Source organism: Leopardus geoffroyi, chromosome C1 (genome assembly GCF_018350155.1).
Source record: "Leopardus geoffroyi isolate Oge1 chromosome C1, O.geoffroyi_Oge1_pat1.0, whole genome shotgun sequence".
Classification (NCBI taxonomy): Eukaryota; Metazoa; Chordata; class Mammalia; order Carnivora; family Felidae; genus Leopardus; species Leopardus geoffroyi.
The window spans coordinates 203,114,902-203,128,116 of record NC_059328.1 but is presented as its reverse complement, the minus strand read 5'-3'; the positions used below and the strand labels follow the sequence as shown (position 1 = coordinate 203,128,116).

Below are 13,215 nucleotides of genomic sequence, written 5' to 3'. Positions count from 1 at the left end.
TTCCGACTCTTGATTTCAGCTCAGATCATGATCTCACAGTTTACAGGATAAAGTCCTGAGTGGGGCTCTGAGCTGACAGGATGGAACCTGTTTGGGATTCTCCCTCTCCCTCTGCCCTCCTTTGCTCGCTCATGCGTGTGTGCATATGCACTCTTCCTTCCTCTCTCTCAAAATAAATAATAAAAAAAAGGATGAAAACGAACCCAATTTAAAATTTTTTAAATAGGCAATTTTAAAAATAGGCAAAACATCTGGGGGCACCTGGGTAGCTCAATTGGTTGAGTGTCTGGCTCTTTTTTTTTTTAATTTTTTAAATTTTTTTAATGTTTATTTATTTTTGAGACAGAGACAGAGCACGAGTGGGGGAGGGGCGGAGAGAGAGAGGGAGACACAGAATCTGAAACAGGCTCCAGGCTCTGAGCTGTCAGCACAGAGCCAAACGTGGGGCTTGAAGCCACAAACTGTGAGATCATGACCTGAGCCGAAGTCGGACGCTCAACCGACTGAGCCACCCAGGCGCCCCTAGTGTCTGACTCTTGATTTCAGCTCAGGTCATGATCTCACGGTGAGTTCAAACCCCACATCACACATCAGACTCCAAGCTGAGAGCACAGAGCTTGCTTAGGATTCTCTCTCTCCCTTTCTCTCTGCCCCTGCTTGCACACACGCGCACGCGCGCACACACACACACACAAACACACACACACTCTCTCTCTCTCTCTGTGTCTCTCAAAATAAATAAACTTAAAAAAAAAAAAAAAGGTTATTACTACTTAAAGGGAAGCTTGGTTGTCCTCAGACCAGGAGGTAGGCAGCGCACAATCGACTTCAATTTTTGTTTGAAATTAGACTGGCAGGAATGAATTTTACCAGTGAATGATTCCAGCCAATGAAGTAAAACTCACTCATTGCTCCATTACCTGAAGCAGGCTTGACTGGGGATCCATCACTAAGGCGCAAGAACTGAGGTCACATGCCTTAAAGAAGGGCCTCCCCAGTATATAAGTCTTTTCAGTGTAGCCACTGGTAGCCACCTTAATATGAACTAGTCACCCAGCATACTCTGCTCTAACCTGCCAGGGAATTTGCCAACCCTGGCTTAAAGGGGAATAAGAGGAAGAAGGCAAACACGGGAGCCTGGCAGATAAAGTTCAACAGCACTTTCCCTGGGGCCCATCAACACACCATGTAGGGGGAGGTCTCTGATTTTTAGGGGAGAAATGCTGTTTAAACCTGATTCTAAGCAAAACCTCATTGTCCAACAAAACACAAGGCCTGGTCCTGACTTCAACTGAAAAGCAGCTGCTGTCAGCACCAGTTGAGAAACAAGAACCTAGAGGCTGAGATAAGGGCTGGCTAGGGTCGAAGGACCACGGGGACAACATGGGAAGCTTAAGGTTTTTTGTTTTTGTTTTTTCCTATGACCACTGTTACTCAAGAAGGGAACATGTTTTCTGTTAATCTTCTTGAAACTAGATGGGAATGTCAGATTTCAGTAAAGTCGTGCTAAGGACAATGGGAGCCGGGCTGAGATAAGAATGTATCAATCAGGGGTGCCTGGGTGGCTAAGGACAATGGGAGCCGGGCTGAGATAAGAATGTATCAATCAGGGGTGCCTGGGTGGCTCAGTCCGCTGAGCATCCAACATCGGCTCAGGTCAGGATCTTGCAGTTTGTGAGTTCCAGCACCAGGCGGTGTCGGGCTCTATGCTGACAGCTCAGAGCCTGGAGCCTGCTTTGGATTCTTTGTCTCCCTCTCTCTCTGCCCCGCCCCTGCTCATGCTCTGTCTGTCCGGCTCTCTCTCTCAAAAATAAACATTCAAAAAAAAAAAAAAAGAATGCCATCAATCATTTCAATCCTATTCCTCACTTAACCGACTCACCTTTAGAGACCTTGTAGAATCAGAGGCAGTAAATAAGCTTCAAATGCACAAAAAGACTTCAGTAAAAAAAACATCCAGGCAGAAGGGGCTAAGTCCCTTTGGTATTCATGCAACACCAACACTCCCAACATGCCCTGTGGCAATGACTTCACCCTGACCTCAGATCTTCACTCCCACTCACTCAATCCACCATCAAGTCTTTCCAGCTTCAAATGTATGCCCTTGGAGCCATCTATTCTCCAATTCTACCATTACCTTAGTCCACACCACTATCACTTCTCACCTGCTGGTTTTCCTGCTTCTACCTCTTATGCCTTCTTTATAACCAATTCTCCAGACTGTGGTCATGGTGCCCTTTTTAAAATGTAGCTTAGCGGCGCCTGTGTGGCTCGGTCGGTTAAGTGTCCGACCTTGGCTCAGGTCATGATCTCACTGTCCGTGAGTTCGAGCCCCGCATCAGGCTCTGTGCTGACCGCTCAGAGCCTGGAGCCTGTTTCAGATTCTGTGTCTCCCTCTCTCTCTGCCCCTCCCCTGTTCATGCTCTGTCTCTCTCTGCCTCAAAAATAAATAAACGTTAAAAAAAAAATTTTTTTAATAAAAATAAAAAAATAAAATGTAGCTTAAAGCCATCTGGTGGTTCCAAGGCCTACATGATCTGACTCCTGTATCTCTGACCCTATGAGAGCCATTCTTCCTCCTCACTAGGTGTGTTCCCACCTGTGTTCCCAGAGGCTCCGCTGTTCTCTCTGAAACACTCAGATCTTTAGAGTTCAGCAAATATCACCACCTCAAAAAGCCTGTCTACACTGATGCAGTACCCCCGATCCTTCCCTATCACACTACCTCGTTTTAGTCTCACTCCTCCACTAACTGAAATTATTGGATGTTAATATTTCCTTGTAACTGCCTAAAGAAATAGTGGAAAAATAAATAGGAACTGATTTTTTTTTTTTTAAAGTTTATCAATGGGGTGTGAGACTTACCTATCTTTTCTATCATTTTAATTTCTGGCTATAAAAATGAATCACCTAGTCAAAAACCACATTCCTTATTTTTAAAACAAAAACTTCAATTATTTATGCATTCCTTTGTTGTCTATTTTCCCTTCCAGAATGAAAGCTCTTTGAGAACTGGGACCTTGTTTACATAGTGTTATGACGAGCCCTGGAAATGTAATCGGGGCTCATTAAATATTTGCTGAATATTCAAATGTATCTACAACAGCTAAAACCAGCACAGCCGCAAGTGGACTCTCTTCAGGTCACACAGGTGCTCCTACCACCATCTCCTTGTTGCTACTTCTTTACTCAGTGCAGGAACCAGGCCACAGCCACACCCAACTCCTCCCCAGTGCCTTTTCTCCCCATGAAGCCCCCTCCAAAGTCCTCCAAGTTCCTCTTTTATCCCCTCCCTCACATCCAACCAATCTGCTCTTGCAATTTCAACTATTAGTTACAGAAGAGCCACTCTTCAGACCTGACCTCTCTCAAGCTTCATGTCCTCGTCACCAACTGTCTGTTCTACCTTTTCATCATGCGTATCCAATCACTTCAATCCAGCTTGTTAAACCAGCCCTGCACACTTGTCCTTCAATTTCTTTCAGTGGAACTTTCTTTCTCTCAGTCACCTAAGAATATGTCAGTCACCTCGGACTTCATCCTTTCCCTTATTCTCCATGGCCAAACCAGTGATAAAATTTAAGAGATTCTCTTCCTTAGCAGGCTTCATTTCCCCACCCCTACCCCAGTTCTGGACCATTGCAATAACATCCAGACTGAAGTCTGTGTTTCCAGGGCCTGCCCTCCTGAATTCCATCCTCCAGGCAGCCTCCAGATTCACTTTGCTTGATTTTACTTCAATGGGTTACTCCCAATTCAAACATTTTCTAGGAGTCCTCATTAAGTACCACCATCCGCATCAGAATAATATGGGGTGCAGATTCCTGAATCCCATCTTCAGAGAGGATTCAGTAGGACCAGGAATCTGTGCTTTTTTTTTTTAAAGTAGGCTTCACATCCAGCCCAATACAGGGCTTGAACTCACGACCCTGAGATCAAATCCTTGAGCTGAGAGCGCAAGTCGGAGGCTTAACCAACTGAGCCACCCAGGAACCTGCATTTTTAACATTCCAGATGATTCTCACATGAGTCAGTAAATAAAATCCAGATTTCTCACCTTGGGTTTGAAAGGCTTATTTCCATTTCCTTCTACCTTGAACTGCCGTATGAACTGTGCTGGTCTTAACACTAAACTCCTGGAATAAACCTTCCAAACTTGTCTGCAGGCCTTTACTCCACTAAGCCTCTTCCTTCTGAATCCCTATATTTTATTTACCTTTTCCAGGCACAACTCAAGCCCCACTCTCTCCATAAATATCTCTTGCGTATTTATTCCTCTAACGTGATACTTTTGCAAAGGCTACTCTCAACACTGTTCTCTTTTCACCTGGATATACCTCACAAGCTCCATGATGGTCTTCATAGGGAATCCCGGTGTACCTATAACAGACAAATGCAAAGCTAATCTGGCAGAAGGGGGCAGATCACTGCCCTAGTTTGACCTCCTCCTCAGCAATGCCTCCCACGTCTCCCCCCCCAACAACCTCACCGGCACTAGGCTCCCTAGAACAAGGTTTCGAAAACCATGGACTTGGGGGTGATGGGTACATTCAATGTCACTCATACATCCACAAAGCTGTTAAAAATAGGTGAGCCTCAGGGGCGCCTGGGTGGCTCAGTCGGTTGAGCGTCCGGCTTCGGCTCAGGTCATGATCTCTCAGTCTGTGAGTTCGAGCCCCGCGTCGGGCTCTGTGCGGACAGCTCAGAGCCTGGAGCCTGCTTTGGATTCTGTGTCCCCCTCTCTCTCTGCCCCTCCCCACTCATGCTCTGTCTCTGTCTCAGAAATAAATAAACATTAAAAACATAAAAAAAAAAAAAAAAAATAGGTGAGCCTCAGTGGCTCAGTAGGTTAAGCATCCAGCTCTTGATTTTGGCTCAATTCATGATCTCACAGTTGATGTCCCCAGCCTGTCTGGGATTCTTTCTCTCCCTCCCTCTCTGCCCTTCCCCTGCACTCTCTCAAAATAAATAAACAAACATTAAAAAAAAAAAAAAGCTGTTAAAAATAAAACAAAAAAACTTGACTAAACGGATAAGAAAGGAGGATAGGGGGCGCCTGCATGGCTCAGCCGGTTAACCAACCGACTTTGGCTCAGATCATGATCTCATAGCTAGTGAGTTCCAGCCCCACGTCAGGCCCTGTGCTGACAGCTCAGAGCCTGGAGCCTGCTTTGGATTCTGTGTCTCCCTCTCTCTCCGCCCCTCCCCTGATCGCACTCTGTCTCTCTCTCTCAAAAATAAATAAAAACATTAATTAATTTAAAAAATAAAAAAGATAAAGAACTGCAAAACATTCTTAAACAAAATGACTTCAAACATCCCTTTCTCTCTGTTTACAGAGCTAGCTTAGCCCAATATCTACCCCCTCCACCCACCCACCTCACCAAACGCAGGGCTCTTGCAGTAGATCCCCAACTGCCGTCCGGGGCTGCAGCCTCTGCTCTTCTAGAGCAAGCAGTCTCAGGAAGCACACCAATCTGCTTTGTCATCTTTATCCGGCATCCACAAACTGCCCGTTTCATTCCGCCTTCCACGCTTTGAGATGTAATTTTGCCTCAAGTTTCCTCCTTAGTTGAGAGTGAATGATGAGCAACCTACGCTTGAAAATCTATGGCTGTTGTTTCAAACGATCAAGTCTCCAGGGGCCAGGTCCAGACCAACTTAGACAAGATATCTATTTCTACAGAAAGCAATTATTCATTACCCACTGATCAAATCACTCTACTATATTACAGAAGTGGGTGTGGCCCTTGGGACCTGCACTTCCCTTTTCCTCCTCCACCTAGGTTGTCTCTCACTGTCACCAGGTGGGAACTCAGGACATCAGAAATGGCTCAGAGTCTACAATTCCAAAGCTCTCTGATGAGACTGCTTTAATCGCTCAGTAGATATGGTAGAAGATAGAACTGTCGTATCTGGAACCAAGCTGAATGGGGAGGAATATAGGAATCAGACTCAATTTCTCTTATGAGATAAATCCCAAGCTACGTCCCCCTAAAAAAATGTGGAGGAGCAATGAACTTCTTGAAGGCCTCCTGAGAAAGGAAGGTCAATACCGTAGCCCTATGAGAAGGGAGGGTCAATACCACAAGTTAAGAAAGCCAGCTTTTACAGAACACAGTTCAGTAATGCAAAAGGAGTTGGCCAACCTGAGAGAAAAATCTAGCTTACAGCACCTAGAGCTGAGGGAGGTAAATCTACAAATTACTGAAAAGTGAAAACTGCTGGAGGCTTAACATAATTGGGTGACTAGCTCTCCTAAAGCCTTCGCTTTTATACCAGAAAGGAACCTCTTCCCTCCTCCTGAGGGTGGACGGTGGTCCTCTGGGGATAGTCCACAGGTTCTGCTGGTGAAACTATTTTCCTAACAAAACTAAGATGGGATTCGCCTTTTTAACTGTGCTGGCCTTCCCACTGACGGTACAAAAGCGATGGTGGGTCAACATTTGGTGCCAGAGCGAGAAGTGAGACAATGGCACGCCAAGTTAGATCCTTCACCACCACACGCTTCCTCCCCACACAGTGAAAGAATGCCAGCTTTACCCAAGAATGTCCTTGATGGCAGAGTAAAAATTCTATTAAAGCTCAATTCTGGAGGGCATCTTTTTAATATTCTGTGTGACAAAACAAGAAGCACATATAAAACACCTATGTGGCATACAGAAGGTGATGGCTACCTCTAAGGAAAGCACTGTGCGTATGAATTGCAAAATTTTTCTGTGGAACATCATGCTCACTTGGAAGAATAAATGACACAAAAGCGATGGGTTATTCAGACTTTGGCATTTGGCAAACATTTTCTAGAAAATAAAACAAAGTGAGACTGGCAACCCAAGAAAAAAACAACTGACAGTATTTGTTGCCAATGATAAAATTTGAGCTTCCAAGAGAAAATTAGAATTTTGGCAAAACTGTATCTGCCGCCATGAACTTGACAGCTTCCCAACACTTAACCCTTTTTCTGATGAGAGTGTGGTGATATGATTTTTCTGACACCGTTAATAAAATGTGTCAACATTTGGAAGAGCCACGTAACTCAGTGAAACCAGTATTTTCCAGATGCCTATCACACAATGCTACAGAATCCTCTCTGGGTAAAAGACGCAGTCAAAATGAGAGGCAGACCAATGGATTTTAATGTAACAAAGTATGAAAAGTTCACTGATATCATTTCAGATACCACACTGTAATAACTTTCATAAAACCATCCCTTGTTAACTTGTGTGTAATACCAAAGAAGAATATCCACAATTATCTGAAAAGGCTATTAAAAATACTCTTCCTTTTCCAACTAAATGTCCATGTGAGGCTGGATTTTCTTGATAATTCAACCAAAACAACAAATATGACTGAATACAGAAAGAGATATGAAAATCCAGCTGTCTTCTATTAAGCCAGACATTAAAGAGATTTGAAAAAATGTCACTCTTCTAATCTTTTTGAAACAATATCATTTTTCATTTTAAAAATTCTACATTAACTTGTAATGGCTTTATTTCTAAATGAATTAATATATATTTCAATTTCTAGTACGGTAACTATCAAGATTATGTATCCCAATTAAAAAATATATTGAAGATCCCAAAGAGCTTTTGAAGTGTATAAAGAAGTCCTAAGAGTAGTAAGTCTGAGCACTCTGGTCTAGAATACCACTGTTTGTCCAGAATACTCCTGAGGGCTCCCAAGGACAAAGTTCTTTGTGGCACCCAGGTGGCTCAGTCGGTTAAGCATTCATTTCAGCTGAGGTCATGAACTCAGGGCTGTGAATTTAAGCCCCACATCAGGCTCTGGGCTGACAGCTCAGAGCCCGGAGCCTGCTTTGGATTCTGTCTCCCTCTTCTTCCCCTCCCCTGCTTGTGCTCTGTCTCTCTCAAAAATACATAAATAAACATTTAAAAAATAAAGTTTAATTCTAAAATTTTTCATCACAAGTTTAAACAAGTTTATTCTTCTGTTAAAAGGAGACAGAGGGGCACCTGGGTGGCTCAGTAGGTTAGCTTTTCAATTCTTGGCATAGCCTCGGGTCATGACCTCACAGTTCATGGAATAGAGCTGGGTGCGTCGGGCTCTGCGCTGAGAGTAAGAAGACTGCTTGGGATTCTCTCTCTCTCAAAATAAATAAATAAACTTAAAAAAAAAAAAGGAGGTAGAAACTACTAAACATTTTATAAAAAGAACTAAGTTAACCGTAATTGGAATAAGCATTTCATGATTTAATAAAATAATTTTTAGCTATCTTATTGAATAACACACACCTAAATTAAAAGAAATCTCTTTAAAAGCTTTTCATGCAAGTTTGATCCTATAGCTTGAAAAACCCGTGGTCCCAAAAAACATTCTAATCACATTTAACTGTGGGGTTCTTCTGAATTCAGAATATCACAGACTTCACCCTAACACCAATCTGTATTAGGGGGAGACGAAGCCTTCTGGGTTTTCAAAGTAATTTAATCACCAAAGGAGGCCTTCCTGAAATCAGTATTTCCAAATGCTTTGTTTGGCAACCCGAGGTTTTTACACTTGGGATAATACAGGGAAGTGTGAAGGATATAACATCCCTCCCCAGGCCCCTCTCCACCTGCCTTTTCTTGTAAAGTCAGTTTCAGAAGAGTTCATTTGAAAGCTGAGGATCTGGAAATGGATCCTTCTAAAGCTATATACGCAGGTGTATCCCTTGGAAGTCTTGGGCCCCAATTACCCTGCTTGAAAAACCACTGCTCTTGAGGATACTGTTCTCTTTAACAAAACATCCAAGGCCCTTTGTGATCTAACCCCTATTAATTTTCCTTTTCCTATTTGTCACTGGATAGCTACCTCTAAATGCACCTCAGGCCTGTCAAACTGCTTCCGGTTCTCTTTTTAGGCCTTGCTGTATTTTCTTTAAAGTTATTTTGTATCTGGAATGGGTTCTCACTTCTTTATTCCCAGAAAACACTTGATAACTTTTCAAGGTTCCATTCCACCAATCAATAAGCAGCTGGTTGCCTTCTGGGCACCAAGGGGGTGGGTTTTATGCAAACAGTGGCTCAATATTTACTGCAAGAAATGAAGGACGGAGGGAACACTGTCCCAAAGGGTCCCCCAGCTATTTGTTGATCGGCTAAACCAACAGATGATGAAGTTGAGGAAGATGTGATCTGGAGTATCTGCAGGAGCAAGGATTACTCAATAAAGGAGGAAGGATTCAAACATTTCCAACATCCAGAAAGAGAATGTGAAGACCAGGGAATGGGGATGGTATAATTTTCCGAGCAAGGCTGGGTTAAATATCCAACGTTCTATCGGAGCACACACCACACAGTATGGCAAATGCTAGTTTACTTGATGAAAATCTCTAGGCTACAAGCTCCGCGAAGACATGCCTGCCTTGTTCATCACTACACCTCCCCTGAGCCTTCCACAGTCCCTGGCTCATTAAATATTTGTCGATATTTGTAAAACACTGTTGAATGAATGATGAAATAAAGGGATGGACAAATGAAGAGTTAACGTTTACAGGATCTCAAACCCTATCTGAAACTCTACAGTTTGGGAATAGTATCTCTCTACACCTACTGAAGATGGGGAACTAAAAAAGTGGATATCCGTGTTCACTTCACCTATGAAGCCTGAGAGGTAGCTTGGGCTCACACACAGGCGAGGAGAATTTAAACCGCAGCGCGGCGGGAAAGAGGAGGCAGGGAGGCCCAGGGTGAGGGGATGCTGCAGGGTCCGGGCGCCCAGAGGCGGGGCTGACTAAGTTCACGGGGCGTGGCGGAGGGGGAGAAGGGTCCCCAGGACGCGCGAAGACCCGGCCCGGTGGAAGGCCGCAGCCCCCTCGCCTACCCGGAGATGGAGAGCTGGCGGGCAGGAAGCGGGGCTGGGGCGGGAGCCGCCGGAGGGCTTGGGGACCCGCGCGAAAGAACCGGGGCAGAGGGAGGGGCAAGAGAGTCGGGCCGGCGGCGGGTCGTTCCCCCGGCTTCACCGCCACACTCACCTAGCGGACCGAGCTTCGCCCCGGCTCGGCGCCGGCTCCGCGCTGCTTCCTCCCTCGGCCTGCTGGGGCGAGCGGGCGGCCTCAGACGCCCCTAGCAACCACACACCACCACGCGACCCGCGCTCCCAGCCGCCGGCGCCGCGGCCGCCTGCCACGCACTGCGCGCGCCCCCAGCGGACGGACAGAGGGCCTGGAAGGGGCTATCTCGGCAGGGAGGGAGGAGGGCTGGCGCGCGGAATCTCGGGGGTTGTGGGAACTGGGAAGGCCGGCCGTCACCAGCCGCGCGCAAGCGCAGTCGCTTCAGTGCGCGTGAGACCCGGAGAGCAGAATTCTGGGAGTTGTAGTCCCGAGATTGAGTCCCTGAAAGACTATATTCTGGGATTCCAGGATTCTCTCCTTTTCTGGGCCCTGATTCCACCTCACCTCTATGGACTCACTTGGGCCGTGCCTTAATTCGCTCCTCTAAAATCAAGGAATTAAGGCTTTATTGAAGAATTTTCTTATTTCTCAGCAAAAGCCTTTTGAGTTTGACTCCAGTAAAAGACACGTGGCCACATCCCTTGTTTCCCTCCAACCCACTTTCCCCTAACTCCAGTCCACTCGGAGTACTATTACAACCTCCTGCTTTATGAGCTTCAGATATGAACTTTAGGAAACACTGACTCCAATTCATTATCTCCTTAGGCAAGGCAGACGGTGCCCTAGATGTCCTCAGTCCCAGATGACCCTAGACTTAATGGATCTGAAAATCGAAAGAGAGCTGGAGGGTGAAAAGATCTTTTCTAAACAGTAGGCTACAGAAATAAAGGGAACAATAAAAGGTGAGACTAACCTAATGAAAACAATCTGGACCAGAGCAAGGATGCGTAGTAAATCATTGATTTCAGCCACAGTATGACGGATGCTAAAACCATTAGAGGATTGATTGGGGGATCCCCTATAGATTTTAACCAATCTTAGATCGTGTATTGTGGGACAGCTATAATTATGTTTCCTAATGTGATGCAATTTAAACTACACAATATTTAGGAAGTAGTGAATTTTTGTCAAAAAATTGTTGAATCTGGGGTGCCTGGGTGGCTCAGTCGGTTGAGCATCAGACTCTTAATTTTGGCTCAGGTCATGATCTCATGTGTCATGAGATCAAGCCCAAGTCAGCATGGAGCCCACTTGGGATTCTCTTTCTCTGCCCCTCCCCTGCTCATGCTCTCTCTCTCTCAAAATAAATAAACATTTTTTTAAAAAGTTGAATCTGAATCTAATCAAGCTTTTGTCTCCCAACTTCCAGTAAAGAGAAATAATGACACTGCAAGAAAGCAATCCGACAAATCCAGAAGGTGGGCCAATGTACAGACAAATGACCTCATTTCTTCAACGATTTCAGAGTATTAAAAAAAGGTGTTCTAGATTGTAGGAGACTTAAGAGACATTATCAAATGCAATGAGTGGACCTTGTTTGGATCCTGAGTCAAACAAACCAACTGTGAAAGATATTTTTGAGACCGTGGAGAAATCTGAATATGGGCTGGGGACATTAAGAACAAAGACAGATGTTAGGAAACCATTATTGGGGTGCCTGGGTGGCTCTGTTGGTTAAGTGTCCTGCTTCAGATTCTGTGTGTGTCTCTCTCTCTGCCCCTCCCTGGCTTGTGCTTTCTCTCACTCTCTCTCTAAATAAACGTTAAAAAAAATTTTTTAATGGAATGGGTAGAACCAGTGTGGCAAAATGTTTATAATAGCTGAATCTGTGAGATCAGAGTTTGGGAGCTTATTATGCTATTCTATTTTTATGTTTGAAAACGTTAACTTCCCTCTCCCACCAAAAGAGTTAAAGCAGACATGCACTCATACATACGCAAAATGAAACATGGGCACAAACGCTCAAACCTTCCAGACATTCTGTGAATTCCAGACACTTCTCACAGCACTCACTTCTAATCCTCTCAGCACTTTGTGCAATGATATAAAATGGTGTAAGATTGTTTATAGATTTTTAATCCCCTAGATTGTATGCTCACAAGGATGGAAATATGTTTTCTTATTATGCTTCCTCATAAAATGATTAACTATTGCTTTATGTGATAACCTAAAAAGTCTGTATATTTAATTTCTCTACATCGAGTGTTTTATATGCCAGACAAGCATGATATCTCTAGCTAGTATTTAATGAATTATTTGGGGCGGGGGGGAGGAATAATTCTTTCCTAAAGAATACTTCTTTCCTGGGCGCCTGGGTGGCTCAGTCGGTTAAGCGTCCGACTTCAGTTTAGGTCATGATCTCACGGTTTGTGAGTTTGAGCTCTGTGTTGGGCTCTGTGCTAACAACTCAGAGCCTGGAACCTGCTTTGGATTCTGTGTCTCCCTCTTTCTCTGACCCTTCTCTGCTAGCACTCTGTGTGTGTCTCTCTCTCTCAAAAATAAATAAACATTAAAAAAATAAAAAGAATAATTCTTTCCTAAGGTAATTCTTCCTAGTTTATCTTTTGGGGGGGGGGGAATCTAGATTTTAAAACACAATACTTATTTGTCTAAATCCAGACAAATCTTAGTGAAGTACTGTGGCTTTGTGGGTTTCTGTTTTTGTTTTTTAATTTTTTTTTCTTTTTTTTTTTTTTTTTGGAGAGCTCAAGTTGGGGAGAGGGGCAGAAGGAGAGAGAATCTCTCCCGCTCAGCACGGAGCCTGACAAGGGGCTCCATCCCATGACCCTGGGATCATGACCTAAGCTGAAATCAGGTGCCCCAGCTGTGGCTTTGTTAAAAACAAAAACAGAAGTTCTGATCTGTTACAGATAAACACCAAGGTAATATGGGTTACATTATATATTTCCCAAGATGTGTTTTAAAATACTTGAATAGAAAAAGAATAGATATGGTAGCTGTTGGAACAGTAATGGAATTCACTGAACTAATGTCTCTAATTTTGTGTGTTTAAAAATTTCCAACTAATAGACTTAATATGTTCAAAACTGAACTTGAATTCTCCCACCTACCACCACTCCACTAATAGCCTCCCCCATTTGAGTTAATGGCAATTCCGTTCTTCCAATTGCTTAGGCCAAAAACCTTGGAGTCATATCCTTGTCTGCTTTCCTTCGTTCACACCCTCACATCCAATCAGGTAAGAAATGTTATTTGCTTCATGTGCAAAATATATTCAGAATCTGACTACTTTTCACCATTCCATTAGTACCACCACAGCCTCCTAAGCCCTCACCCTGCTTCCCAGCCTCCCCCACTCC

The 13,215-nt window shown here is 44.2% G+C and overlaps 1 protein-coding gene across 3 annotated transcripts in view; it reads right to left on the bottom strand.

Annotated features, from left to right (window-relative positions):
- Positions 1 to 10,254, bottom strand: part of TTLL4 (tubulin tyrosine ligase like 4) — a 38,626-nt gene extending 28,372 nt beyond the window's left edge. Inside the window, exon 1 of one of the 3 annotated variants that reach the window (XM_045481278.1) lies at positions 9,977 to 10,254. The gene's annotated coding sequence lies outside the window, so the exon portion shown is untranslated. The remainder of the gene's footprint in view (positions 1 to 9,976) is intronic. The other 2 variants (XM_045481279.1, XM_045481276.1) reach the window with 2 other exon arrangements.
- Between the last annotated feature and the right edge of the window lie 2,961 nt (positions 10,255 to 13,215).